Raw genomic sequence first — 4,469 nt, forward strand, 5'->3', positions numbered from 1 at the left:
CCTTCCCCTCAGACGGCTGAACCGCGGTCTCGAGCGCTTCGACTGCCCTGTTCCCTGCTGCTCCCTCGAGTGCAGCCTGCGCCTGGTCCGTTCTGCATCCCCCTGCGGGGGGACTCCTGCTCCGGAGGAGGGGGCCGGAGAGCCGCCGCGGCGGCGGGCTCCCGGCCCGAGCAGCGGCGGAGGCCGCGGCGGCGCCGCCACGGTCGCGGGCGAGCGCGGCGCCCGTCAGCGCGGCCCAGAGGCGGCGGCGGCAGGTGAGTGGCAGGCGGCGGGCGCCGAGCCTCCCGGTGGGTGCAGCTGTCACGAGCCGCGCGGCCGCCGAGGCCCTAGGGGGCGGGAGCAGCTGGTGCCCCTCCGCCCGCCGCTCTCCTTTCTCTCCGTTCCGTTTCCCCTCCCAGTTTCCCCGACTTCTCCCTCGGCCTCGCGCGGCTGGAGGGGGCGGAGGTCGCAGCTGTCACGGGCACCAGCTGGGGGCTGCGCCGCGGATGGAAACTGCTGCAGCAGCGACTTCCCTGCCCCGTTTCCCAGTTGCCCTAGTTAGAGCGGACGGGGCGAGCATCCGCGGAGGGTGCGCGAGGCTCGCGGCCGCCGGCCCGGCGTGGGGAGAGGCGCCCCGAGCCCGCGGGCGCTCCCCGCCGCCGAGAGGGGGAGCCGGAAGTCGGCGCGGGCGCCCCTCGGCCCCGGCGAGCGCGGTGACCTTGGCAAGCCCGGTAACCTCTCTGAGTCTCGCTTGCCGGGACTGCGAAATGGGGATGACCGTGGCGAGCCTTCTTGTAAGCGCAGCCTCCGACGGCGCTTCTGTTTACCCCCGCGCACTTGCTTTATTTACCCTTCTCCGGACGAGGGATTTCGCAGGCAGAAACGGGATGGATAAGTGAGATTTTCCTGTTATGTTTAGGGTTTGATCCCCTTCGTCGGATTCTGCTGAAAGGATTTAGGAAGGGGAACAAACATGTTGGCCGGAAGACTGAGAGGTGGGATGGGTTAATGGTCAGCGACAGAACTCGAGCCGTTCCCTAGTCGCTTGGAAGAGAAATGGAGAAACCGGACACCAGGGTCCCTGCTTTTACTACCCAGCTGTGTAGTTTTTTGTTTTCTGTTTTTAAAGCAGTCACTCCCATAGACTAGACACTGCCTTGGTTGACGATGTTAGAGGGAGACGGAGGGTTTGACAATAAAGCCTGTATGTGTGACAAGGAGAGTCCGTGCTGCTGCGGCTGCAGTTTGGTGGGGAGGAAAACTTTAAGTTGGAGGATCTTTTAGCCTTTCAGGCTGGGCTCTCTTCGTTCACTGTAGGTGTTGAGGAGGCAGGTGTCCTTGTGGAGAAGGTGACATTTTTTTTCTTTTGAGACGGTGAATTTTTAATGCTGAGCATGATGGTGGTGAATGAAGGGTTCTGGAGTGAATTGCAGTCCCAGCACCCTCTGTTGATGCCAAGAGTAATCTCTGTGGCGATGATTTGTGAGGGCTGAGGCTTTCACTTCAGTGATTAAGAAATCTTCAAGTGTCTGTGTAAAACATTGCTGCGGTGAAGCTTAGATTATACTGTACAGCTGAAGGGATGGAGTTCAGGGGTTAAATTTGTTTGAGGTTTGTCTTCAATTTTGGAATTGGTTGAAGGTTAGTCTCAAAAAAAAAAAAAAAAAAAAAAAAAGTTGGCCAAAGGGGCCTCTCAGCTTGTTTCACAGAAGCTGTGATGTAGTAGGAAGGGGGTCAGATTTCATGTTGAGAATAATATAAAAAGAAAGTGTTTGCTTGGGTCTTTTGGCTCTTGAACTAGAAATAGTTTTGGGTTAAAAGTAGCAGTGAGGTTTGATTCAGCTTAATAAATGGGCATTCCTTGAACTATGTCATAAACAGATGCAACTGCAAGTGTTTCTTTTTTATCTCCTGTACTCTGTGGAAGGGTCTAATTTGGTTTTGTGAACTAGCGTTGGAAATGGTTTCCCTCTATTTCTTATTCAGATTTTATCCTTTGGGAACAATGGATCAAAAAGGGGGCCTGAATAGGGAATATATGGTTTGGAGAGAAAATGCAGGGATGCTGCTTATAAGAATAGGCATTTGGTTTGATTTTTGTAAACATTTTGCGCTGATTATTTATTTCATCTATTTAACTCACAATGAAGTTTGAATTTTAAGGTGCAGAATTTGAATTTTACATAGTTTATAGTTGATCTTTTTCTCATTTCCTTCTGAGAAAATCTGTAGGATTGTGTCTTTTAAATTACTTTTTGTGTGGTTTAAGCCAAGGGAGTATTTTAGATCTGCATTTTTGGTAAGTGGTTTTATTGAAAAAAAGTGCTTGATGGAACTAATGGTGATTGTTCCACTTAAACTGGGATTATATAGACAATGCATTTTCCTGCCTCTTTCTGCCAACATTTGTTTTTCTTTCTCCTTCAATTCCAGGGTTTCATTTCTAGAAATCTGGGCTGGAAACAGAAGCAGCAGTTTGTATAATACCAAGAACTTGCTTATGCCAGGAAGCTGTAAGGGTAGCATGAAGTGGGTGTGGTATAAAGATACTGCCACTATTTAAGACAATTTAACTGTTGAGGGAGTCCAGGGTCAAACTTTAATTTTTGTTGAATTTCCTGTTTTCTTTGTATGTGTTAATCTTTTGGTGGGCAGAGGATTGGGTTGCTATGGTGCTGACTGGTGTATATTGTGAAAGCACTGGAAGGGTGCTAAACAAGCCTAAATAATTTAAAGATGTTCCCAGGATGGAATGTTCTCTGCATGTACTGTTGATCCTGCTAATCCAGTAATGGGTCTTCACCAGGACTAAATGTTGAGTAGGTGATGAGGGTGGTATAGAGGTGCTGAAAGGTGGAGTGGGGAAGAAAGGATACTGGACATTCTTTGAAAATCTTTTCTCTATTGGACTGTATATCAGAGTATGGTTTATAATTCTTTTTAAAGGACATCTCTGTCCTCATCGATTTCACATAACTTCTCTTACATACTACCTTTGTTCCTTACTTAAGTTTGTCTTTATTGCCCTATCCCCCAAGGGCTCCACATTGTTTGAATATGTTGCATATCTTTTGGGGTTGGTTGGTCTTAAACCATATGGTAAAATAGCTTTCATTTTAGGGCAAGTATGGGAGGTCAACACACGCGCACACCACCGAGTAGAATCTTCTTCAGTCATGGGGCTGGGAGATCCCCAGGATTCTCATTATTGTCTTGGCAGTGATTTTTACTTTCTGCCTATGATAATCACGGAATTCTCAGAGGGCCATCAACTGCTTTCCTAGCATAGGTCCAAAAACGTGTGGTGGGCTCCTTTTTACATTACTTCCAAATATCGGGTGCAGAAGAATGTGGGATTGGATGAGGTGCATGTTTCAGGAGTTGAATGACAGAGCACTATATCCAGTCTTGGGCTGCAGAACCATACAAATTTCTCCCCACCTTGTACAACTTTCCTATGAGTTGGACAGACTAGACTGTAGGAAAGGACTTCTTCATTGCTTCTCTCCCAGGTTAACCAGTAGCTTAGCTCTTGGTTATTGGTCACTAAGGATGGACCTTATGGTCTCTAACCTTTTTTCTTACCATTGGAGGTGAGGTCTAGTCATTTCAAGCCTTTCTTTCTCTCTTCTTTCTGTTTTACTTAGACTTTGCGCCTGTCTCTCAACGTATGGGGTCAGAGGTCATAAAATGGCCTAGTGGCAACTGTGTACCATTCTTCGTTGCTTAGTTTAAGGAGGAGGTGCAGGTTTTTTCCTTTAGTTGAATTCCGGATGATGTTTTGTGGGTACACAGTATTTGGATTAACATAAATTATTATTTTATATTTCTGCAAGATACATGGTTGAATAAGAAGAATTATTACAAAACACTGACACCAACATTTAAGTCTGGTTCTAGAAATGCAAGTAGAGTTGGTTGTTGAATCTATGCTTCCTCCCCCATTCCCCCATCTGCAACACAGTATTTTTGAGGCTCCTTGAAATGACAGGCTTTTAGAAAAGCTTAGTATAGTTATCATATTTTGAAGATAAATAGCTTATGCCAAAACAGAAGCTATAGTCACTGGAGGAGTTGTAGAAGACTTCACATTAATCAGTCTAGTCACCCTCATCTTAGATATATTTTGATCTAATCTCTCCCCACGGGTATGTTTCAGTGTGGAGGGTGGGAAGTTGGGCTTTGCTGAGAAGTCCTGGACCTGACCACTGGGAACAGACAGATGAGATCCATAACAATAGGTGCAAGCACAGAAGTGAAATACACGTATTAACAGGGCCAGAAGTCTAATAACACTGGTTTGTCAAATGCTTCCAGAGTGCTACTTCATTTTTGCCTTGTAATTTTGAGGCAGTTTTTTTTTTTTTTTTTTTTTGTGGTATGCGGGCCTCCCTCTGTTGCGGCCTCTCCCGTTGCGGAGCACAGGCTCCGGACGCGCAGGCTCATTGGCCATGGCTCACGGGCCCAGCCGCTCCGCGGCACGTGGGATC

At 47.5% G+C, this 4,469-nt stretch overlaps 1 protein-coding gene across 1 annotated transcript in view; it reads left to right on the forward strand.

Moving 5' to 3' along the window:
- Positions 1 to 667: 667 nt before the first annotated feature.
- The window catches only part of NCOA1 (nuclear receptor coactivator 1), a 269,372-nt gene continuing 265,570 nt past the window's right edge, over positions 668 to 4,469 (forward strand). Inside the window, exon 1 of the mRNA XM_024118606.3 lies at positions 668 to 773. The gene's annotated coding sequence lies outside the window, so the exon portion shown is untranslated. The remainder of the gene's footprint in view (positions 774 to 4,469) is intronic.

Source organism: Physeter macrocephalus, chromosome 12, assembly GCF_002837175.3.
Source record: "Physeter macrocephalus isolate SW-GA chromosome 12, ASM283717v5, whole genome shotgun sequence".
Taxonomy (NCBI): Eukaryota; Metazoa; Chordata; class Mammalia; order Artiodactyla; family Physeteridae; genus Physeter; species Physeter macrocephalus.